The sequence below is a fragment of the Cupressus sempervirens genome, chromosome 2 (genome assembly GCF_028749045.1).
Source record: "Cupressus sempervirens isolate cs-2001-9-10 chromosome 2, ASM2874904v1, whole genome shotgun sequence".
In the NCBI taxonomy this organism is placed as follows: Eukaryota; Viridiplantae; Streptophyta; class Pinopsida; order Cupressales; family Cupressaceae; genus Cupressus; species Cupressus sempervirens.
This window is the reverse complement of record NC_143119.1, coordinates 696,144,741-696,172,188: the sequence shown is the minus strand read 5'-3', so window position 1 is coordinate 696,172,188 and position 27,448 is coordinate 696,144,741.

The following is a 27,448-nucleotide window of genomic DNA, read 5'->3' as shown; positions in this document are numbered from 1 at the left end:
CATATATATACATATATATATATATATATATATATATATATATATATATATATATATATATATATATTACCAGGTTGCACTAAATCTGACAAGCGGTCAAAGTCAATAGATGAATCCATCTCTACCATTTCCAGTGCTTGTGGGGGATGATAGGTGTCAATTGGGTCCAAAACCCGTATATCCCATTTGTCCACCCATTCAGTTGACTCACAGTCATCCCAATTTTCCTCTGCACATGATGGACAATAGCATGCCATTTTTCGTGTGTGGATACTCCATGAACCTGCATCAGAGCTTCTAAAAGAGTGTAACTCATTAGATCCTGTTAGTGTGCAACAATCTTGATATGGTACAATGTTAGTATTATCTATCAACCAAAAAAACTATGAATTGTAGACTCACCTTCCTTACTTGGACCCATTGTAGCGTTACACCATTGGATGATGGATTTTGCATCTATCAATATTGCTCCATCTTTTTACTTTAGTTCTTCACAAGCCAAGGCTCTTTTAATGCATGCACCTGCACCATCGTGCTCTCCCTTACCATGACCAGCCTCTGTGAAATTTCACATATATTTAATTCTACACAACTTGTGCATCTTGCTCGACCAATAGAACATCCGTGCATTCTTGAATTGAGATGCACAATTGTCTAACCAAATAATGTGTTGACAATATGATATGCCCCTGTTAGCCAAATCTCCTTAAAATAGTTGAAAACAACCATGTGCAAACTCTATAGAATGTGATTGATCATCGCTGATGTAAAAATGGTACTCCCTCAAAATCTTCCTATCATCCTCTATACTTGTAGGTGAATGCATGAATGTTATGAGAACAAACATAGAAACCTGTTGAGATGTATAATACTTTTCTTGCACCTCATTTTGTGGTTGTAGTGTGTAGTTCTCTGCAAAATCTACAAGCAAAACTATGGTATCCAATGGAAATGTATCCTTGCACAACTTGAATTGAAAATCCAACCATCGAGCTCTATGGGTATGCCTTGCATACTCATACATAATCTTTTCACCAAAAATCTTCATGAACTCATACACTGGAATCTTTTCAATAACTAGATCACATCTTTTACCATGTTTTCCATCTTTTAGAGCATATGTCACTGTCTTGAATTTTCTGTAATCTACTATTTCATTTCCAATTGCATGTGTACTATCCATATGTTGACAAGTTGATAAAAGTTGCAAAGAACCACAAAATAAGCACGTACCATCCAAGCATGATGTCTTGTAAAATTTTTGGTCGTCCCCTATTTCACATAAAATGTTGGATATGAATTCCCTTGAAGATCTTGGTGGCTCTTTTATGTCACAATCCTGCAAAACAAACTGAGAATGCAAAACTACGCATATGTGCCTAAAAACATCAAAATGGTTAGAAAATTCAATATGTATCCTACAACAACAAGTTGTGCATGTGTGATTTATTTTCACATAAAAAGGTTTACCCATCTCAAAAAATCTTTGACTTATTCAAATTTGAGGATACATACCAATAAATTTTGCAAAAAATTGTGTCTGAGTTGAGTCCAAAAAATGTTTTGCATGTGGCTCATGATTTCAGCTACCACTCCTCCTTCTTACAACATCTCTTTGATTAGGAGAAACACGTGTGTTATTTTTCCAAAAATCTTCGATCAATCATTTCAAGGCTTCACTAATTTCTTTATTCTTTCACGGTAGTCTATTGCTAAATGTCCATAACTCATTTTTTGTTGGATCTTCTAATCTCTCATGCCTTAGCATGGCTCTCCTTAAGGTACCTCTACAAATTTTTAATGTTTTGCTTGTCTTTCTCATGAGTTGAGCTTTCTTCATTTGGCTACTTACTATTGTCAATGTGGGTACTCGTCTTGTGATATTACTATCTTTGGTACGTGATTTAGAACCCACTTTGTCATAAGCACTCATTAGATTCTTTACAATATTTTTTTCATTTGAATCATCCATCGTTCTTAGCCCAAGAATCTTCATGATAGGCCTAAATTTCAAATTCTTCATCATTTCAACAAATAATTGGCATTGACCTGTAATATTTAATTCTTCAAAAAATAATCTCCACATATGATTAACTTTTCTTTGACAAGTACGCTTGCTAATCTTGTCAGACATTGATTTCAAAATGTTAGTATCAATATCAATCAAATATTTTGGTTTTCTAAAATGAATTCTAGAAGGTGTTCTAATCTCTTCAATTCTCTCAACATTTTGAACATCAATATAAGGTTGAGTGTATTTCATACCTTGAACTAAAGATGATGTGCCTTGGCAATAACATGTAAAAGATGGAATATCACCTACTTGATGTGTTGATGTTGTGCTTTCAACATGACATGATGGAGTGTGTATATCGTTGGATCTATAAATCAGTGTCTCTTCAACATGAGAGGATGATACAACTTCAACATTGGAAGATGGTGTAGTGGATGATATGACTCCAACATTCAAGGATGGTGTAGCGGACGATATGACTCCAACATTGGAGGATGGTGTGGCTTCACAATTCAATTGTCTTCTTGAGCGTAACAATCTCATTCATTCTCTTTGTCTTTCTAATTCTTCCTCCTTGTTTTTTTGTACTGGTGGTTCTTGATCCTCTTCGAAAGTTAATTCTTCATCATTGCTTTGCAATTTTCTTTATTCACATAGTAATTTAATTTTATCTCTTTTAATTGTCAAATCTCTCTCCCTATCTGCATTTGTTTGAATCTTTGGTTTCTTCCTTGGCATGATGATGATTTCTACATGTCAAATTATTCAAACATCCAAATTACTTAAAATGTGTAAATTACAAATTATTCAATTACATGTAAAAATTATAATTATTTGAATGAATAAACAATATATATCAAATGACTTGTCAAATTTCTAACCATTTCGAAATAACATTTCATTCAAACATACAATTTTTAATGAATTCACTATATATTACATAACATATCAAGTTATAATCAAATTTGTATCTATATATCAAAAAACAATATTTAAAATGGATTGCACTAACCTTTTCTATTAAAAGAGTATTCAAAAATTCTTCAAATCACGTATCCAATGATTGAATTTGGTGTTTGCTAGCTTCCAAAAGTGTTGAAATAATGTTTGCTAGATCTTGAAACCCGTGTTTTCTGTTGAAATAATAGAGAGCATAATAGACCAAAAGTTAAAAATGGATGAAATGGGCCCCAAGGTTGGTTTTTGATCAGTTTTTGGTGATTTGAGATAGTGCGTACGCACTATAGCATGTACGCACTATCTCAAAACACATCACTCCCCATCCTCCCTACTCTCTCTCCCATCCCCTCCCTCTCTCTCTTCCTACTCTCTCCCATCCTTTACTCTCTCTCACCCTCCCTCTCCCACCACCTCCTCTCTCTACCTCTCTCACCCCCTCTTCTCTCCCATCCCCGACTCTTTAGATCTCTCACACACACTCGTATCCCCTCTATCTCTCTCCCTCTCCCTCTCCTACCACCTAATTTCTCTCCCCCATCCCCTACTTTTTCTCTCTTACACACATTCCCATTCCACCTCTCTCTCCCTCTCCCACCACCTACTTTCTCTCCCCCATCGTCGTACTCTCTCTACCAACCCCTACTCTCTCTCACCCTCACACTACTACTAGCTACTATCTCTCTCTCTCAAGTTCTCTCTCTCCCTCTCTACTCTCTCTCCCCCATCTTGTACAAGCTCTCTCTGCCTCTCCCACTCTCTCTCCCATTGCCTACTTTCTCTCCCCCATCCCCTGCTCTCTCTCTCTTGTCTCCCATCCCCTACTCTCTCACACTCTCACACTCTCCCCCATCCCCTACTCTCTCTCTTCTCTCCCATCCCCTACTCTCTCACACTTTCACTCTCTCCCATCCCCTACTATCTCACACTCTCACTCTCTCCCATCCCTCCCTCTCTCTTTCCCTCTCCCACTACCTACTTTCTCTCCCCCATCGTCATACTCTCTCTCTGCCACTCCCTACTCTCACACTCTCACACTCTATCCCATCCCCTGCTTTGTCTCTCTTACACACACACTCCTATCCCCCCTCTCTCTTTTCCTCTCCTATCACTGAATTTCTCTCCCCTGTCGTCGTACTCTCTCTCTGCCACCCCCTACTTTCTCAAAACACATCACTCCCCATCCTCCCTACTCTCTCTCCCATCCCCTCCCTCTCTCTCTTCCTACTCTCTCCCATCCTTTACTATCTCTCACTCTCCCTCTCCCACCACCTACTCTCTCTACCTCTCTCACCCCCTCTCCTCTCCCATCCGCAGCTCTTTAGATCTCTCACACACACTCTTATCCCCCCTATCTCTCTCCCTCTCCCTCTCCTACCACCTAATTTTTCTCCCCCATCCCGTACTCTCTCTCTTCTCTCCCATCCCCTATTTTGTCTCTCTTACACACATTCCCATTCCCCCTCTCTCTCCCTCTCCCATTGCCTACTTTCTCTCCCCCATCATCGTACTCTCTCTACCACCCCCTACTCTCTCTCACCCTCACACTACTATTACCTACTATCTCTCTCTCTCAAGTTCTCTCTCCCTCTCTACTCTCTCTCCCCCATCTTGTACAAGCTCTCTCTGCCTCTCCCACTCTCTCTCCCATTGCCTACTTTCTCTCCCCCATCTCTTGCTCTCTCTCTCTCATCTCCCATCCCCTACTCTCTCACACTCTCACACTCTCCCCCATCCCCTACTCTCTCTCTTCTCTCCCATCCCCTACTCTCTCACACTCTCACTCTCTCCCATCCCCTACTCTATCTCTCTTACACATACACCCCCATCCCCCCTCTCTCTTTCCCTCTCCCACCGCCTACTTTCTCTCCCCCATCGTCGTACTCTCTCTCTGCCACCCCCTACTCTCACACTCTCACACTCTATCCCATCCCCTGCTCTGTCTCTCTTACACACACACTCCCATCCCCCTCTCTCTTTTCCTCTCCCACCACCTACTTTCTCTCCCTTGTCGTCGTACTCTCTCTCTGCCACCCCCTACTTTCTCAAAACACATCACTCCCCATCCTCCCTACTCTCTATCCTCCTTACTCTCTCTCCCATCCCCTCCCTCTCTCTCTTCCTACTCTCTCCTATCCTTTACTCTCTCTCACTCTCCCTCTCCCACCACCTACTCTCTCTACCTCTCTCACCCCCTCTCCTCTTCCATCCTCAGCTCTTTAGATCTCTCACACACACTCTTATCCCCCCTATCTCTCTCCCTCTCCTACCACCTAATTTCTCTCCCCCATCCCCTACTCTCTCTCTTCTCTTCCATCCCCTAATTTTTCACTCTTACACACATTCCCATTCCCCCTCTCTCTCCCTCTCCCACTACCTACTTTCTCTCCCCCATCGTCATTCTCTCTCTACCACCCCCTACTCTCTCACACTCACACTACTACTACCTAATATCTCTCTCTCAAGTTCTCTCTCTCCCTCTCTACTCTCTCTCTCTCCCATCTTGTACAAGCTCTCTCTGCCTCTCCCAATCTCTCTCCCACTTCCTACTTTCTCTTCCCCATCCCTTGCTCTCGCTCTTATCTCCCATCCCCTCACACTCTCACACTCTCCCCATCCCCTACTCTCTCTCCCCTCTCCCATCCCCTACTCTCTCACACTCTCACTCTCTCCCATCCCCTACTCTATCTCTCTTACACATACACCCCCATCCCCCCTCTCTCTTTCCCTCTCCCACCACCTACTTTCTCTCCCCATCGTCATACTCTCTCTCATCCACCCCCTACTCTCACACTCTCACACTCTCTCCCATCCCCTACTCTATCTCTCTTACACACACACACTCCTGTCACCCCTCTCTCTTTTCCTCTCCCATCGCCTACTTTCTCTCCCCCATCGTCGTACTCTCTCTCTTCCACCCCCTACTTTCACACTTTCACACTCTCTCCCATCCCCTACTCTCTCACTTTCATAGATACACACACTCTTATCCCCCCACTCTTCTTCTTCTCTCCCATCCCCTACTCTCTACATCTGTCACACACACTCCCATTCCCCCTATTTCTCTCCCTCTCCCTCTCCCTCTCCCACTCCCTCTCCTACTGTCTACTGTCTATCTCTCTCAAGTTCTCTTTCTTCCTCTCTACTCTCTCTCTCTCTCTCTCTCTCTCTCTCTCTCTCTCTCTCTCTCTCTCTCTCCCATCCCTTACTCTCACTCTCTCTCCCATCCCCTACTACTTTCTCTCAAACTCTCACACTCTCTCACATCCTTTACTCTATCTCTCTTATAAATAAATACACATTCCCATTCCCCCCCCCTCTCTCTCTCTCTTGCAGTCCTTGTCCCACTGCCTACTCTCTCCCATCCCCTACTCTATCCCTCTTAAATTCTTCCATTCCACCTCTCTCTCCCTCCCACTCCCTCTCCCACTGCCTACTACCTCTCTCTCTCTCTCTCTCTCTCTCTCTCTCTCTCTCTCTCCCATCCCTCTACCATTGCCTACTCTCTCTCTATCTCTCTCCCCTCTCTCATTCTTGACTCTCTCTCTCTTTGACACACAAACACCCATCCCCCCTCTCTCCTCTTCCATCCCCTACTTTTTCTCTCACTTGCTCTCCCTCTCCCACTCCCTCTCCCACTACCTACTCTCTCTCTCTCTCACTCTCACTCTTACTCTCTCCCTCTCCATTCTCTCTCTCTCTGCTACCCTCTAGTCTCTCTTAAATTTTCACTCTCTCTCTCTCTCTCTCTCTCTCTCTCTCACACACACACACACACACACACACACACACACACACACACATTTCTATTCCCCCTGTCTCCCCTTCTCCCACTCCCTCTCCCATCGCCTACTCTCTCTTCCATCCCCTACTCTCTCTTGAGCTAATTTGTCTTACCCCTCTCCCATTCCATACTCTCTCTCTTTCACACACATGCACTCCCATCCTCCTCTCTCTCAAGTTCTTCCTCTCCCACTCTGTCTCCCATCACCTACTCTCTCTCTCCTCCATCCCCTACTCTTAATCTCTCTCTCCCAACCTGTACTCTCTCTCACACTTCCTCTCTCTCCCATCCCCTACTTTAAATCTCTTTCCCCCATCTCGCGCTCTCTCTTTTCCACCCGTACTCTCTCTCACACTTCCTCTCTTTGATACCCCTACTCTCTCTCTCATCCTATACTCTCTTTGCCACCCCTACTCTTTCTCACTTTCTCTCTCCCCTATCCTATCCCCTATCCTATCCCCTACTTTCTCTCTATGTCTTTCATGCACACACATAGCCATTCCCCTATCCCCCCCCACCTAGTTCTCTTTTGCAACTTACATCTTAATAGTGTGTGCGCACTATAGTGCTTACGCCCTATAGCGCGCACACATTATTAAGAGCTGAGCTTTAAATAGCGCATGCACGCTATAGCATGTGCGCACTATTTAAACCTTAATCAAACCCAAGCCTAAGGCTTGGTTTTGCCTTGGAGATCCAACCCAAAGGTTTGGATTTGATGAACAGGCCTGAGACGTGTTTTCTAGCAAACATACAAAAAATGATTGTTTTTTCTTCTGTGCTCCACTTCAAGATTTCTCATGGTTGGGTATCGATAAGATCAGGTTACATAGCATTATAGGTCTCTGTGTTAGCTATCTAACCATATAATTTATTTTTAATTTGAACTATTTCAAGCCTTTCATCTATAATTTATTTTGAATGTATGTTCATTTTTTGTCAAAAACCACCACGTACTAATTAGGCTATAGATTTTAGCTCGTTCATCAAATTTTGTAACAACTTAGTTTTTAGAAATTAGACTCCATTCTACACACTTTGAAAAAAAAAAAATTGATTTTAGATTAGTTTTTAATTATTTCTAGGGGGAGCACATAGATATTTCATGTTTTTGGGATGTGTCTAGTTAAAAAATTCGTTAAAAAAAAATAGACATTATAAAATTACTCAAAAAATCTAGGATAAACTACATAGTGTTAAGTAACTTTTGACCAGAGCGATTAAAAAATTTCAAAAAAAAAGTTAAAATTTTAGGGGGGGCACACTTTGTACTGTGCTATGTTTTTTTGGAATAAACAGTACCACTTTTGTGGCCCCCTTTTTTGAGGACCTAAAACTAAACCATTTTGAAAAAAAATTAGTAGTTTAGAAACTAGATTCAAAGGACTATGACTTTTTTTTTGTCATATTTGAAAATTTTGAGCGTAACTATCTTCAAATTCTTGTTGAAGTTCAAAATTTGTAGATTTCAAGAAAAAGTTGTCCACTTATACCCCCCTTTTGGCACCAGAACTTTGTGCACTTACCCTGGGTAGTTAAGCTATAGGAATATGATATTGATATAAAACTTAAAAACTTAGTGAGAGGGAAGGGTTTGTGTAAACTAATTGCTGAAAATGTTGTTATCACAAATAAGAAAGAAGAATTTCCCTAAGTTTTCTCATAGACTCATGGTTTTCCAAAGTAGCATACTATTTAGCATATGGAGAATGCCCTGAAGGAATGTCACCCAAAGAAAGAAGAGATTTGAAGCTTAAAGCTACAAAGTATGCAATTGTTCAGGGTGTGTTATATAAGAAAGGAATAGATGGAACATATCTATGGTGTGTTGATTAAATTCAACAAAAGAAATTACTCAAAATATTTCATGAAGAAATGTGTGGTGGTCACTTTTCCTCATCTATCGCAGCTTTCAAAATTTTGAGGAATTATTTCTACTGGCGTGAAATGTTTCGAGATGCTTATTTCTATGTCAAGGAGTGTGAAAAGTGTAAGTTTTTTATGGGTAAACTTGAGTTAGCAACATTACTCCTTAGGCTAGTGGTTATTGATGAACCTTTTAAACAATGGGCTATTAATTTTATTAGACCTATAAATCCAATGTCAAGTGTAGGGCATATATTCATCTTAATAGCAACTAATTATTTTAATAAGTGAGTTGAAGCTATACCTACCAAGAAAGAAAATACTCAAGTAACCTATGATTTTTTTTTAGATCATATTCTAGTAAGATTTGGGGTACCCACTAAAATTGGTGCTAAGAATGCTTCATTTTTCTTCTGAAGATATCACTCTTTTATGTTATGAGAATGGAATTACCTTGGCACATGCTTTAGATTACTTCCCACAGGGTAACGGTCAAGTTGAGTCAAGAAATAAAATTTTGGTCTCCATCATGAAGAAATTAGTGAGCAATAATGGTAAAGATTAGCATAAAATGTTGTATGAAGCATTATGGGTAGATGGGACTTCTCCTAAGAGGCCTATAGGTATGTCCCCTTTTGAATTGGTATATGGAATTAATGTACAAATATCACTATTGTTGAATCTTGTAGCTACAAAATCACAAACTGTCATAGAAGATGCCTACTTTTAGTCATCTTTAGAGAAGAGAATCATGTACCTAACAAAACTAGAGGAAGAGGGGAATATAATGGTAGACAAGATAAAAAAACATCAAATGAAGGTAAAGAAGATCTTTGATCAAAATACAGGACCGAGGAAGTTCATCCCTGGTGATGAAGTCCTTTTATGGGACAAGCAAAATGAAAGAAAGGAATTCATAGCAAATTTGAATCATTATGGAAAGGTCCTTTCAAGGTAATCGAATCGATTGGTACTAATGTAGTGAAATTTTCATATCTAAGTGGAGAAATCTTGCCATATACTTACAATGGACAAGATTTAAAATTGTTCAAATTTTAGAGGATTTCTCTTTCCTTGTACATATTTAGCTTAGGTTCCTGCTCTGTTTCCCTTTTACTTTGTTTTTCTTTGTTTTTTTTCATTTTTTTTCCCCACCTTAGGTCTACCAACCAAATATTTTTGTTCTTTATTTTTCATGTGAAAACCACTGCCTAGACAAAGCTGATGTTATTTCATATTTTTTAGAGTCATCATTTTTACTTATTATTTTTTATTCACTCTTGTTTTCACATTTTTAGTTTGAACCATTAGCTCTGTCAACTGTCAAACTCAAAAATGAAGTTGTATTGAAATTTTCATATCTATTCAACTTTTTTTTACCAACCTTCCCCTCAAGCTAAATTGTCGACCAAGTCCTCCCTTACAGCTAGCTTTAACCAAAAGCAATTTATTTGAAAACATCATCTTGTTGCAGTTCAAAAGGTGTCTTGGTATACTAAATAAGTTTTCTTGTACTCCTTGAACTTTTTGTGCCCTTTGTACCAAGTTTAGAGAGTGCTAAGCTACATTGAACCTTTTGTACCAAAGGAACTAGTTCATGGGTCCAATGTTTCTTTCATTCCTCAAAGCAACTTTCCTTGGAGGGCCTACTTGACATCCATGCACCTGTGGCTCATGAGACACACAACAATCGGTTGCCTCATCATGATTAACATGTTTTTAGATGATGTCATGATTTGAAAAGTGAGTACAAGCAATCAATGGTCAAGTAAAATTGTCATTACTAGTCGCACTAGAGTTTTGATTTAAGGGTGTGAAAGAAAAGATTTGGCACATATAGAGAAAAGTAATCATTTAAAGTACTTTCCTTCTAATTTAATACCATTACCCATTCTATCCTAACATCTTTCCTTCGTGGCATGCCAAAAATTACTTCTATCCTCTACACAATTAATGATCATGTCCTCCTTTTCAAAATGCATTTAAAGGAAATTTTTCTATTTTTCTAGTTTTATGCTCTAAACAAGTAGTCATAGGAGAGAAATAGAGAAAACTGACCTTCTTTCATAGTGAAAATGATTATCGTCTTCCAAGAAATCCTTCCATCTTCTGGTTATTTTTTTCTCTCACCTATGCGATGAATCATATTTGTGGTTGTTTCCTTTCTTTTGCATTCAAAATAGAGCTCCTAAAATCATGGAGTCTACATTACACATACTTGGAAACACTCGTAGTTTGCAATGTAGGTCCCCCATTATAGCCAATATAGACTTGCTAGGGATTGATTTGGGAGGGATTTTAGAAAGATTGTGTGAAAGACTAGCCCAACCTTTTTCCACTAAAGTGTTAGACACAAACTTTCTCATGGCATCCACTTTCCCTCTAGCTTATCCTTGCCCCAAGTTAATTTAGCAGTGCATACATATGTACAATGTGTCTTAAGACCATATATTGAAGAAAGATGGAAGTGTATTATTGGATGTCAATAGAGACAGTGTATCTACCTTGTTTCACCTAGAAGAGAAATGATTTTTTGATCTTACCCTGGCCTTATCTGTAGTTAGATTTTCTAAGAAGGCAAATGATTATAAGAATGTCATAGCAAGAAGTTGGACAAAATCTTTCTATAAGGGTGGTTTGAGGTTGCCTAAAATTTTGAAGAAAATCCTAATGATGGCTTAGGTCCAAGACATAATGGTTCTTTTGCACATAATTTTTGGTTACCCTGATGTATCTATTTTTGAAAATTGGATGTACTTCTATATTCAAATTGTGTTAACAGGTTCACAATTTCTAGATTGGGCAGAATTAATTGCCAGTCCTCTTAGAGATTAGTTGAAAGGTGCCCTAAATATGAAGAAGGATTTCTTCATTTCATCTTACTTAATGTGCATGTTAGCTACCACTCGGGATTTGTAACATTTGTCACATGAACCCTAGACTGAGGATATCACCATATATAATTACTGTCCTTTGTTACATAAGGATAAAGTCCTAGATGATTTTAGAAGGGTTCATGATGTTTTCTTTGGAAGATTATGTTTTGTTCTTTGCAACATAGATTTTCACCCGAGTCTCAAAGACTTGTCCAATCTTTCAGTAGCCTACATATTCAATTCCCAAGGTTCACTTATTTGAGAATAGGAGTTTTTGATGAAGAACCTATGTATCTTCCTAGATTTGCATTTGATTTTTTCATCTTGGTGGAAGTAGAGTGGCAATTGATCTTTGTGATAAATAAATTTTCAGCTGAAGAAGCTTGTGATATCATTTTCCCACTTAAATTAGGCAAACAAACATGTGGAAGCATGGAAGATGAAAAATGTATAAGCTTTGATCTGGTTAAGTTTGGTTTTGGTACTTATCAACCTAGGTTACACTTTGAGAACAAAGGAATCATTCATGGCTTGTTTGATACTCAGGTGGAAATTACACATGTTCACACTATGGAAGATTTCTGGGAAGATTGTATACATGAATTAGAAGTGATGAGAAGAGGGTTATCTAGGTTTATTGTTTTCCAAATTATCCTTTTTCTATTGAAGTTGTTAATAGATATTACAAACATAGAGGAGGATGGGACCGACATTCCAATTTCCTAGGAAATTGAATCTATAAACCTTGTCATAGATTGGGATTCTAAGGAGGAAGATGATATTCTTGAAAAAAATAGAAAATGTGATTTAAAAGACAAAGTCCTGGTTGAAATTGAAAAAGGGCACCTATATTAATGTCAAGTTTGATTCTATTTCCAATGATGGTCTCCCCATTGCAGGTAGCAGAAGGTTGTCAAAATTTTATGAGAAAAAGGTTCACAACCCTCTCCTTGTGCAAAAATCTTGTTCCAACAGGAAGACCAAAATGTTGACTCTAGCAAGCCCTCACTAGGTTATGCAAGTTGAGAGTGAACAAGAAAAAGATCAAGGTGGAGAACTGATTGATAATATCCAAAGAGTATAAATGATAGTGGGTTCATCTCCCCCAAGGGTGTAGACTGCAACTACTCCAAAGAGGCTACTAAATCACAATAGGATGTTGCCACTTCTAACTAGCTTGTGGCCTCGGTGAATAGGAAAAGGAGTCTAGTTTTAGTTTCTTTCCCTATTGATGATATTGTGAGTAAATACACTAATAAGGCTCCAAAACTCAAAAGAACCAAAAGCACTGCTAGGATAAATTTTTGAGAGTGCAACTGGGAGGAACATTGCTAAAGGAACCACTTATAACCAAAAATAGGGACTTGACAAATTGGACTTGAGAAAATTTGAGATTACATATACAAATTTAGGGGTAATGAATCATGAGACAAAAGAGCACTAGGTAGAGGCATCCACAAAACAAATTGTGTTGTAGTCACAAAAAGATGGAATTGAGAAGAAAAGGTTGAAAGACAAAAATAATACAATCACTGACTACAGAAATTCGTTGAAAGGACAAAGCTTAGTTCCTAGGAATTAGTCACAAATTGCCTTTGATTCCAATGCCCCTAAAAATTGGCAATTGTTAAAAGATTTCAAAAAAGGAAAAATGATGACATTTGCAGTGTCCAGTTGGATTAGCCTGGTAACAAGTCAATTTGCCAAACTAATGTGGAATTTGCATGAGATTGTTTCCCTAGCAGGGATTTCTCTTAATGAATCCCATGTTCAATCTAGGATATGGAAAATAGAAGTTGAAAAACTATCAGCCATGGTGTCTCAACTACTGGAAGTAGAAGAGTTCAGACCAAAAATATTCCTCCAAGAGAACCTGTTGCAACATGTAGTTGCAGGTCTAATTCAAGTTCTGAGGAAAAACATAGGTTGGAGAGTGTCCAACTATACTTCTACAATTTCAAGAATGCAATCATGTGAAAGGGATTTCAAGACATTACTAGAGCAAGTAGGTAGAGACTTCTAGTCTATTGGTTCACCTTTTCCTAATCCTCTAAAAGAAGGAGGCTTTGATGTAGAGACAATGGTCAAGCAGCATATAGAACATATGAAGTCTATTAAAGAAACAAAATGGATCTCACATCATTTGACTTCTCCAAAGTGGCCAAAAGTGAAGTGATTTCAAGAACCTATACCCTGTGACTACCAAGTTACCTAGACACTATGAACAAAATGAAGTTGGACAAGGATGTTTGGAAAAATGGCCTTCAAAGCATCAAGAATCCAAACACGATTGCCATGACCAAATTCATGAATGCATTTAGGATGGTGAAGCTGGCACATGGGCAAGGTGATGCCAAATATGTTGAAGATGAGGAGGAGGAAACCACTTGACCAATTAGAATATATTTTATGTTTTCTATTAAATTACTTGCAAAACTTTTTAGTTATGGTTTTTAACAATTAAACTTTGGGTTTTCATACCCTATTTTAATGTTGGTTTTCATAACTACTTTTAATTATCCAAGAATGAGGTTTTTAGGGAGATTCTTAGATAGCTTTCTATTTAAGTTTGAAACTCAATAGTGCTAGGGGCTGGTAGATTTTGATGGATACCGTGTTGTAACTGATTTACTTGAAAGTTTATGTTTATGCAGATTTTGTAAGTTTATTCCAATAGCATACTGGAACAGTATTGTTCTTTTGAAAGGATATGGTTGAATGTTCAAAGATATATGCTTTGAGTTTATTCTTTATTGATTTAGTATTGAATCAGTATTGAATTATTGAATGATTCCTTATGTGCTAGATATTTGTTTCCTCATGGTGATTATCTCTCAAGTTTTTTAATTTTCTGGAATATGGTTGATAGAGAAACTGTGTATTCTCTCCTTTGTATGCATTTTTTTATATTATACCATTATTAATTAGATTGTTCCCCCTATCCAAGAATATATGAGAGGCCTTATTACTTTGAGGTTAAAAGTAATCTTCTTTTGAAAAGTGGTTTTGATTGAAAATATAATAAGGAAGCTCAACCTTACCAAAATTTAGAGAGGAATTGTGAATGTGAAAATTCCTCAACTGTTGGTAAATTGCATTTTTCTTATGAACTTGGGCATATAATCTTTTATTATTTTTGTTTAATTTAAAAGACAAATCTATTCACCAACACATTGCAATCAAAAATCACTTGCTAAGGGTATTGGTTCAAGACATAGGTGAGATTGGAATATGTGAACACCAAGGAGTAGATAGCAAATATATTCACCAAGCCATTACCTAAGGATGCATTTTATATCTAAGAGATAAGATAGGGGTCATTACCCTATGTAATGCTCTCTAGAGTATAGATTAGTGATGCACCAACAAAGTTGCATTGAAGAACTATCAAATTGATGCAAGTTTGTCAAAGCACATTGCATATGAATGAGTACATCAGGTCCATTGCAACTTCATAGTATAAAGTCTTTGGAATTTGATGTCAAAAACGGAGAGATTGATGTCATGCCAAAGAATCAAAGGATAGTATTTGTATAAATGCAAGAGGGAGAGTTTGATCAGATAGATTCTAAGGATAACATGACAAAGGGAGAATCTAAAAGGGAGTTCCTAAAGAATTAGAATGAAACTAAAGATATTATAAAATCTTGTAAATGATTATGTTGCTCTATGTTTTATTTACATAGTAACATGTTCTCTCCTACCCTATTGTTTCTTCTTCTTCTACAATCTAGAATGTGGTTCAAGGAGCTAAATACATTTAAAATAAAGGATGTAAATGGAAAGTTGGTAATGGGAGTAACATTAGGTTTTGGGATGATGAATGGATTTTGGATCGTCATTTGATTGATGATTTTGATGATAATACTTTTTTTGACAAGTGAAAACAACACTATGGTGAATTCGTGGAGAATTACTGGGTTCATAGTAAATGGGTTAATTTTGCTATGATTAATTAGGATTTTTCTAGAATCCAGTTAGCCTTGAACGTCATAAGCCTTTACCCTAAGAAAGAAGATATTTTGGTCTTGTAGATTGAACCAAGAGAATGTTTCAAGGTCTCATCTATTTCAGATCGAAGGACAAAAGAAATACTCCTATGTGGGATAAAGCATGGATTAAAGGGCTTACTCGTGAAATCAATAGTTTTATTTGGACATTGCTCCAAAATAAAATTTTAACTCTAGATAACTTGCAAAAGAGAGGGGTCTACTTGGTCAATAGATGTTGTCTCTTTAAGACGAACTTTGAAGATAGAAAGAACCTTTCTTTAAACTATAGTTTTAGTCAAAATGTATGGAGTCACCTACTTAACTATTGGAATTTAGGTTGGGTTCAACATAATGACATTGATCAATGTTTTCAGGGTTAGACATGTCCAACAGAGGATCCTAAATTTGGTTTTCATCTCTTGTGGGCTATCTCTAAGAAGGTGAATAATAGAATTTTTAGAAATAAGGAGACTCCTAATTGGGTTTTAGGAAAAATATTATTAGATCTATAAAATAGAATTTCAAATCTCAGAGGAAAAAGTTTGATGAAATTCAAATATGTAATCCTATGAATGCTAAAGGCACTAGAACAATATAGGAGGATTAGAGATAGAATGTAAAGTGAAGATCTCCACCTATGGGATGTATTAAAGGTAATTTTGATGGATTAGTTAAAGGGAATCTAGGAAAAGCTAGATGTGGAGGTGTGTAATGCCCCGTCAAGGGATCCAAAGAATTAACCTAGAATTTCACTAAGTTTGGTAGCATTTTTATTTTTTTACATGAAAGTAAATACCACATATAACTTAAGCACCATAACGGAAGCAATAGCAATGTCCATCTAAAAGTAAACATAACATACATTATAGATTACATTCTTAAAGGATCCCTTAACGTTGAATTACATCTAAATCAACTAACATTCTTGAATCCATCTAATATAACAACCTAATGAAATAATAATGATAACTCCAATGTTTATACATTACATTTCTAAATGCTCAATCATCCACTGTACATGCCACAGGGTATGAAAAGCTTAAAAGAATATACATATGTGAAATAAGATACATCATCCTATTCTAATCCATGATACATCAAAGTAAAGATAATCACATGATACATCATTAGATATATACATCCATCATAAAATATCAAACATAATAAAATAAGTGCATGGTTCCTCCCAACTGTTAATAGCATCATTAGACCATCGTGGGCCCTAGCCATCCCTTTGTGTGTAACATTCCAAATCACTGAAGAGATCATCAGTATTAACATAGTAGGAATGTCACTCCTAACATATACTATATCTTATGTAGAAAGTAATCTAACATGCAAATAAAAGCATAAGATAACATCATCTAACATATGCTAATCATCAATGAAAGGATACATATCCACCATCATGAAGGATGCATCATCCACGATGTCTCAATGAATCTCAAATGATAAGAGCGAAAAAACACTACCACCCGACCGCATGGTACCTAAGTGATCCACTCCCACCATGCTGAGGAGATAATCTCAAGTCCCAAAATAGGCTATCCAAAATCACATAGCATAAATCTCTATAAGTCCAATAATCCTAAAAGTATACTAACTCAAAGGTTCCAATCACAAAATCGACATCTAATTCCCAGAGGCACACAATGACATGTAGGAACTTTTACCAAAATTTCACACATGCTGAATTTTTACTTCAAGTGACGTCACAGAAAACATTGCAAAAGAAAGTATTCATTTTATATTCATCTTTTTCATTTTGCAATCATTTATGAAACCATGCGCAAAAGAGATACAAATGTTCATTGTATAGATCATCACTAATACATACAATTTTCATTTTTTCAATATGAAATGAATTAACGTGCTGAATGGAGAAAATCTTACACAAGCCATGAGGATAACTAATTAATTTTCTTTCATCAAGAAATACACTAACAAATAAATATATACATGAAAGAAATAGGAATAGAGATAACCAGTCATTGCCTGTTGCTTTGACTGGTTATGGTTTCTTTTCCTGCCGCACTTGTCCAGCTTCGAGCTCCACGCTCTCCAGTAGTTGCAAAAAACATAAAGCAACTAATGTTAGATCTTGAGGGATCTAAGCAATGACTACCTACCTCTATGACTATATATTCTACCTATCAATGCATCACGTCATGAAAGAAACAAATAGTGGTATTGGCATTTAATGCTAAAAGAAATAAAACCATTCGTGAGTGTCACGAGCCCGTGCTCGAACCTCATAAGATATGCTATGAGATAGAGAAGATGAATAGACTAACAAATCTGTATTATGAAGTTATTTATAGACATGTGCAACAAGCAAGCATGGATACCGAGGAATGTTGTTTGCATCTTTTAAACATGCATATCAAAGGACAAAACAATGATATAATGACAAGAATGACTACTTTATAGACATAAATGGAATAGAAGAGCTGGCTGAATTCATTGAGAAAGGAAAATAAAAAATTTCTTTCACTGGTGTTGACATTTTTACATCATGAGGTGGCTGAATTGAGGTTTTTTAGATTTTTCAGCATAAGATTCACCTTCATAAACATTGTCAATATAGAGCTACAAGGCCGTGAAGACATGGTGTGAACAGGGCATAGGAGCTAGAACACCAATTTTTGTAAATGAAAAAGAATCTTCTCCTATAAATTCATTAGCAGGATTAAATGAAATTGGGAAAAGGAAGTGTGGTTTCCAAATATCCATCTCATACTTTGAAGGCAGCAGGATATTGCTATCAAACAGAAGCTGATGCTACAGGAGAACCCCTATTTTTTTTTGTCTTTAAATATGGAAACAAATATGACATTCAAAATTAATCTTCTAGCACAACCTTTAAAAAATGATAAATGTTGAAACATACACCTACAGTAGCATATGTGAATCACACACAAGAAAGCTCCTGTCAAACCCCTGCAACAAGTAGCATTGCTCATCCAGATGTTCAGAAGACCGAAAATGTAAGTTTGATGGAAGAGCACAAGATTCCCAAAATTAATGCCAACAAAGTTTTCATTTTTGTGAGCAGCAGAGAAAACTAAATGAGATTGAAGTCAAACTGCAGAAGCAATGTAAGGATGAGGAAGCTGAAGAAAGAAAATCTGGGCAGAAGGCTTGGAAGGGAGATGAGCAGTTACAGGCGAGTTCTCAAAAGAGAACCAGAACAAGCACATTTTCTTTTTATGGACTGGAATTTTAAAAGGAAAATTGCATATATTCAGCATGCATAGAGAGAATTACTAAATGCAGCAATGAAAAACCCACATGAAAGGAAATAAATAAATAAAAAGTTTTCATTTTTTTTTAAGCATGCCAAGATAAAGCAATGCTTACTGAGTGCATTTTTGTGCCATGAGTTGTGGTGTCTGGTGTTTAACTATAGCAGAGATGGGGTGGAAATGGGGTCTAGAACCCATATAACAGCAGCAAATAGAAGTGAAATGACACCCAAATAGCAAGCAAAATAATTTCGTGGTGGTCATAATCAGAAGACTCAACAATTCTGGATGACAAAAATGCCCAAAAAATGATCAGACTCGAATCCCAAAATGTTCAAAAAAGCTTCAGCAACTTGTTCTCTTTCCTTCTATGGCAGCCAACAAATAAAAAAGGAACAAATTTGAAAGAAAGGAGCAGAAAACACACAGTAGATCACCTTTCTCTCATTTTCTTCTGTTATAGCAGCCCAACAGATAAAGACAATGGGAGAAATGAATGGCTTTACCTCCAACAATAGTGATATCACATGAAAGTGCCTAGAAAGTCTAGATTTGAGCTATAGAATGTCATCACACAGGCTCCAACAAACCCTCATTTTCCTCATGGCGGTAGTAAAGCCTTCTCTAAACAATGAAAGTGTGAAAATGAAATGTTTTAATGTCTTTTTAGGTTTCATATGCTCATAGAAGCTTCTTCTTTCAGTCGGCATTTGTGAGAAATGTTTTGTTATAATATTTCCTAAGTCTTCTTTTCCTATCCCATGGCTGTTCCTTACTAAATGCCAAACATGGCCTTTCAAAGCGTACCTTTTATAAGGTATATAACTCTGCCAAACATTCTTGCCCTTTGCTTATCAAGGTAGAACAAGTGTTTTAATCCTATCACTTTTAATTGTCTATTATATTATTTATTATCTTTATTTTTACGTATTGATTGTATTAATGAGATTATTAAGTGATGTTTTTAGAGTCGCTTTAATAATATCATTAATCTAATCAATATTTAAAATAATAATAATAACAAATATCATAATAAATATTTTTATCCTTTGACACTTATATTGCTTATTAATAAAATTACATAGTCCATAATTTATTTATTTATAATATATATTATCAATTGTATTAATAATGTTATTGATCAATTTAACTCATCACTTAATAATACCATTAATACAATAATCATATATATTATAAATAAATAAATGAATAAAGAATTGTGGATTATGTATTATTATTATTAATTGATATAAGTATCAAAGGCTTTTATGATTCATTTATCTAAATGCTGACTAGATAAATGAATTACTAATTAAATGTGATAAAGGATTAAAATATTTTCTTTAGCTTTAAAAGTCAAAACAAGATACTTTGGCAGAGTTATTGGTGTGGTCTAGGAGAGTTATTGCATTCTTGAGACTTTTGGGGTCTAGCGGGAGTTTTGGGGCTACATTTATGAGGGGCAATTGGTGATATTATCATACCATGCCTTTTGGGATATTTTGTACCCCTTTTTGAAGTCTTGTCAAAGACTCAAGTTGGCCTTTGGGGTTGAATCTGACCCAGTATTTATGGCTTTTGGTAAAATGCAGTTGAAAAAAGATGTTAAGTATGAGCTTTCCAACTCATTTTAGAGGTTCTAATTTGTGTGGATGAAAGTTTTGTGGCTATTCTCTGAGTCCCAAACTTCATTCTACAAAGTCTGTAATTCATTTATGGAGATGTAATACAGGTTACAGCAGTGTGATTATGCTTGGTGAAGTTATCAATGAGCCCCTTTTCTTTTTTATAATTTCTATGTGCTTTTTAAATGATTAGATAGGTTAACTTGTGAATGTTTCATTATTCCTTGTTTTTCTATCTCATTTTAGCACCTTTGTGTAGAGCAGTAAGTTTGTTTGTAGGTTATAACATGTGTTTTTGGATGAAATTAGTCAAAGGGAGGTATTAGTTTGTCTTTCTTTTTGTAGTTTCGGTGGAAAACCTTATTATAAATCATTTGTGCAAGCCTTTACAGGAAGTTGTGCTTCATCTGTGTTTCATAAAGCTATATTATCCTCTCTATCACATTTGAGTTACATTTCCATATCCGTCTTTGGTGTATCACTTCCTTAGTTCAAACTTAAGGTTTAGGTTTTAGTTTTCAGCATCTTCTTCACCTTTTCCCTCAAGTTTTCTTTAAGTTTCAAGAGGTTATCACAGAGAGATTCAATAGGATCCGGCCTAGAATCCGAAGGTTTCATCTCATTGTCCAATCCCATATAGTGAAATGAATCCCATGTTAAGTAAGGGTTACTGAAAATTTTTTTCAGTTCAGTAAAGGGTGCAAATCTTGAAACCTAATAGTTTTGGCATGCTCGGTGGGACACGAATACTTTTTCCAACTATGCTAGTATAGTTGAAAGCCTTTTTTCAACTAGCCAACAGAAAATGATGAATTTATGAGAAAGATACAAACACGAAGTTCCAGTTCTTTTGAATATCTGTAGCTAGAAACTCCAAAAAGACGTGGAAGGAGTCTTGCTATAATGAAGCCAGCACCAAGAAGGAAACTATTAGCCCTTGGTTTTTGCGTGTACAGTAGAACATGTCAAAGAAAGTCAGACGTTCAGCAAGTCCATCAGTAAGGGCTGAATTATTTGACATATCTGCTGATTCACCTACAAATTCAGCAAGTATTGGTTTTATACCAGTAGGTATAGCAAATATGATCTTTCAGCAAAGTGTTCCTACTCAACAAAAACCTATACAACAACAACATGTGCAACAACTAGTACAACAGCCTCTACAGCAACCTCTACCAATGGCGAGGCAATTTTCTTTTGTGCCTTTTAATCAAGGGAGTCCCTTGAATTTTGCCCAACATCATGACATACCACTTGCAGCATTGAAGAGTCTGCCAGATTTTACTGGAGAAAACCAGACTACAGCTTATGAGCACATAAGGGATGTTGCTACTTTGTACAACATACATCATGTTACAGAGGAGGATGTGGCTACTAAGTTGGTAGCAACATCTTTAAAGGGGAAAGCATTACAGTGGTTCATAAGCCTAACTGTTGGCTCCATAGGCTCATGGGATGCTTTAGCTGACGCTTTGACGAAGCATTTTGAGGACAAGTTTGACTTCTTGTCGCTAGTAGAGAAGCTCACAACTATAAAGCAGACGCCACAAGAGCAAATGATGGATTTTAACAACCGGTTTCAAAGAACCTAGACTAGAATACCCATTATGGTAAGACCTTCAGCTGATCATGCTTTTCTTTATTATTTGAGAAGCTTAAATAGCGATATATCAGTAATGATTCAATCTATGGGACATGTTTCACTGCCTCAAGCTTATGATATCACCATTAGAGCTGAAAATAGTCTTATCCAGGCTGGTAAAATAGCACCTAGGCCTCCAATGCCCATTTTTCCGGACATTCACCCAAATATACCATTAACAATTCCACCATTTAACTAATTACCTGCTATTTCTAGCCAAGAAATTACCATGGCAGGCCCTTTGGGTACTGCAGGCCCTTCACAAGAGTTGCAAGAGATAAAAAATAGTCAGATCAAGATCGAAAACATGATGCAAACTTTTAGTAATGAGCTGGTAAATCTTAAAAAACAATAGTTCTAGCCTAGACCACCTTACCAACAATAGAATCTAGTTGCAAACCCACCTTACCAGCAGCAAAATCAAGGTCAGGCCCAAGGAAATAGACAACCATTTGAAGCTAATGCAATGGGTTATAGGCAAAATATCAATCAAAGGCCTTTCTAACCTTATAACCTGACTGCTCTTAACGCTGCAAATCCAATAAGAGACATAGTCCCCATGCAAAATAATCTTGCAGTGGATTTTGAGTGGTGTTACCCCTATAGTGAACCACATAATCAGGCCACATGCACAAATGGAGTTATAAATTAGGCATTAATGGTACAAAATACAGTGGCAGGACAACAAAATGCCATTTATGATGCACCTGAACAGCAACATGATGCACCTACTCCTGAAATTGGTTTCCTTAACTGGCAGAAAGATGAGTTTTGTGTAGTCAATAATGACTCACCAATATCAACAATTACCCAAGCTAAGAAAAGAGACCTTGAAATAGAGAAAATAGAAAATAAGGGTAGGCTACCTGATACTGTTGAGCCATCATCAAGTGCCATAAATGTAGTGGGAGACACTCATGTTCTTGTCGCCAAGGAGACTGTTCACGGGCCAGCAAAGCATGGTGCTATTAAAGCACATCAGAAATCCCACTTTGTTGTGCCATTTAATATCATGGAGAACATGAAGAAGATGAATGTTTCCATGTCAATGTGGGAGACTTTGGCCATCCCTGGTCAAGCAGATATCATGCAAAAGGCTCTCTTGGATGAAGCAAATCCCTTAAGGGTGATGGATGAACTAGCAAGAGCAGTGTTAACTAGCACTGATGAGAAGGAGGAGGACATCGATAAAATTTCCAAGGATCCAAATAAGGTAACAAAGCCACCCCCTTTCTATCTTTCCTTGATCATTGGCGATAAACTAGTCCATAACTGTATGGTAGATAGTGGAGCTACAAGCTCAGTCATGCCAAAAAAGATAGCTGACCAGTTAGGACTAATATACCAACCCATTGAAAAGGGTGTTGTTTAGCTTGATGGGACATTTGTGGGTACTATAGGCATGATTAGAAATGCAAGTGTCACCCTTCATGCCTGTCCTAATTTTTTCATTCAGTAGGATATCTATGTTATAGATTTACCTCCATACTTTGCCATTTGTTTGCCTAGAGATTTCACAGCAAAGATTGGTGGTTACCTGTCATCTGATTGGTCCCACGTGCTTTTTAGGACTAGATATGGCACAAAAGTGATGATCAAATCTGAGTTACTTGCAAAAACCCACATAGTGCCTTATGTTCCTAGTGCTGTCAATGTGAACCTGCTTGCATTTGACTAAGCAGAGTGTCATACAGCTGCTGAAAGTCGAACTTAGCTAGATGATGTCCCAGATATTCTTCTTGATGAATGTGCATCAAGTTAGACCTATGAAAACCATTTTTACCATATGACAAATGTTGACTTAGGGACCTATATTATACATGAACAAAATGAAGTTGTTCCCAATCTGGTCAAACCTGCCAATCAGTTGGGGGAGTCCCAAGATCAGCTATGGAGCATGTTTTTCGATGGTTTAAGAGGTAAACAAGGTGTTGGTGGAGGCGTCATGCTGGTTTCACCTGACAATGATAGGTACTATGCCACTTTCAGATTCAATTTTTCTTGTACCAATAATACAACAGAATACGAAGGGTTGATCTAGGGATTAGAATGGGCAAGAAAGCGTAGTATTAAGTTCTTGAGGGTGTATGGTGATAGTGAACTTGTAGTAAATCAAATTAGATGTCTGAATGCTACAAAAAATGACATTTTAAAATCTTATAGACATCATGTTTGGGATTTACTTGAAAATTTTGATGCATTTAATATACTGGCTATGCCTAGAAAAGAAAACCAAGACACTGACAGACTGGCAGCTATAGGAGCTTAGTATGATATTGTTAAAAGTGTTTTAGCACATACTGATCAGTAGCATATTAGAGTTATTACCAGGCCTTCCATTCCTGATAATGATGTTAGTTGGCAAGTTTTTAACAGCGATGAACAAATTTTGCAATTTTTGCTGGAAGAATACATTTTTGCCAGTTCTAACCAGTAGAGATATAAATATCAGTATGGCGATCAGGTGATACAACTAAAAAACAACAAGTTGCTAAAGGGTTTAGTAACACTGGAAAGCATTTTTAATTCAGATGATCAGCTAAAAATTGGAAAAGCCAACTTGCTGGTCAAAGAGAAGTAGTATGCAGATTTGGAAATTACATCAGGTAAATGCTAAAATTTGGCAAAGTAAATTTAGCTGAAAAGAAAGAAGCTTTTCTTCATTTTTTCCAAGAATTAAGTGATGTCTTCGCTTGGCAATACAATGACTTAAAAGGATCCAATCCAGAGCTTGCACAACTTACAATAGAGCTAGAACCAACATCTAAACCAGTTTGACAAAAGCAAAGGCCAATCAATCCTAAGCTGGAACCTCTGATGCAAAAGGAGGTGTTCAGGTTGATTGAAAGTAAAATAATTTTCCCCATCAAACACATGAGTTGGGTTGCTAACTTGGTCCCAGTAAGGAAGAAAAATGGAGAGCTACGACTGTGCATAGATTTTAAAGACTTGAATAGAGTCTCGTTGAAGGATAGACACTTGCTTCCATCCATGGAGCAGATATTACAGTGTGTATCAGGGGCTAAAAGGTTCTCTTTGTTGGATGGTTATTTGGGTTATAACCAAATCTTGGTAAAGGAGGAAGATCAGTTCAAAACATCATTTACAACAAAATGGGGAACAATGGCATACAAAAGAATGCCATTCAAATTGTCCAACATTGGAGATACCTTTCAGAAGGCCATGGAAATGGCTTTCAGCAATTTGATGTACAGATTTGTCCTGGTTTATTTGGATGATGTCACTATTTATTCACAAAAAATAGCAGATCGTATTGATCACTTAAGACATATTTTTGAGCATTGTAGAAAGTTTGGCATCTCATTAAACCCAAAAAAGAGTATCTTTTCTGTGCATGAAGGGAAATTACTTGGATACATTGTATCTAAGTCAGGTATTACGGTGGACCCTAAATGAGTTGCAGCAATTCTGGAGTTGCCTCTACCACAACACAAGAAAGGTCTTTAAAGTTTCATTGGCCACATTAATTTTGTACAAATATTTCTGCTTGATATTGTAGTACTTCTCAAACCATTAATAGCTATGCTAAAAAAGAATGCAGTTTTTGTATGGACAAAGGAGGCCAAAGAGAATTTTTGGGCCATTAAGGATGCATTAGCAGTAGCACCCATTTTAATCAATCCTGATTTTGGTAAGGATTTCATTATTTATGCATACGGTGGTCATGACGTGATTTTAGCTATGTTAGTACAAAAAAATGCAAAAGGATTGGAACAACCAATCGCATTCTTTAGCAAAGGACTAGAAGAGTATGAGAAAAGGTACAATTTTGTTGAGAAACATATCCTTTCAGTTGTCAAAGGCCTTAAAAAGTTTCGACACTTGTTGATGCATAACAAAGTCATTTTGCATGTCATGCATCCAAGTGTCAAAGAATTCCTCCTAAGTAGAGATTTAAATGAGAAGCACGCTGGTTGGATCACATGCGTCATGGAATATGACATAGAAATATAGATAACCAAGCTGGTTAGAGGAAAGGGATTGTGCGAGAAAATCACAAATAAGGATATTTCAGAGCTTGAAGAGCAAGCAAATGTTATTTTACTAATCGGTGTTGCTGGAAACAATAATGGAATAGCAAGTTGGGTACAAGATATGATACATTTTTTGAAAACTAGTCAATGTCCAACCACCTTAGATCGAGCAAAGTGAAGGTATTATCGCTTGCAATTAGCCCCTTTTGTGCTGATAAATGACATTTTATACCGAAAAGACTTCAATGGAGTCCTTCTCAGATGCATAGATTCAAATCAAATTGCTCAAGTGTTGCATGAATTTCATGATGGGCATTTAGGAGGGAATTTTTCTCCTAGAACAACAGCCTACAAGATTCTCCAAGCTGGCTATTATTGGCCTAATTTATTTAAAGACTATCATGCACATGTCAAAAAATGCGCTAAGTCCGCATGTTTTCAAGAAAAGAAAGGTTGCCAGCTTTGCCCTTGCAGCCAATTAAGATCGAACAACCCTTTCAGAAGTGGGGCATTGATTTTATAGGGGCCATTAACCCCCCATAAAGTGCGGGTCACAAGTGGATCATTACAGCCACTGATTATTTCACACGCTAGACTGAGGCAGCAGTGTTAAAGGATGCAAATGAATCAATAGTCTTAAGTTTTTATGATGACATTGTGAACAGATTTGGAGTACCAGATTCCATTATCTCTAATAATGCACTTGCTTTCATTGGAATGGAAGTCCCTAATTGAGCTTTTAATCATGGAATATATCTCAGTACGAGCTCAAATTATTACCTGCAAGGTAATGGATTAGCGAAATCTTCCAACAAGAACCTAATAAGAATTATCAAGCACAATTTACAAGATAATCAAAGAAATTGGCATTCAAAATTGAAGGCTGCCTTATGGGTTGACAGGATCACCTCAAAACAAGCCATTAGAAACTCACCTTATAGGCTTGTATATGGGAAAGAGGCCAAATTGTCAATTGAGATGGAATTACCAGCGCTTGATCTTGCTACACAGCTAGTTTTATTTGAGGAAGGGGACCCTATGCTGGTGCGGTGTGCCCAGTTGATGGAGCTGGAAGAAACTAGGAAAAAGGCCATGGAAACCATGGAGTACCAGCAAATGCAAATAAAGAAGAGCTTTGATAAGAGAGCTCAAGCTCGAGAATTCCATGTCAGTGACATGGTATTGAAGTGGGATGTTCTCAAGAGCAGACCCGACCGGCACAATAAGTTTGATCATATGTGGGCTGGGCCATTTCAAATTGTTGAGTGTAAACAACACAATGCTTACCAGCTAGCTACCATAGAAGGATACATCCTACCAATCCCTGTGAACGGGATCCACCTCAAACCATGTTTTGAGGTATGATTTTTAGTCCTACCTTGTACATAATAAGTTAGTTTCCCTTGTTTTCAATAAGTGCATCTACATTTTAGTTTAGTTTAGTTTTTTGTT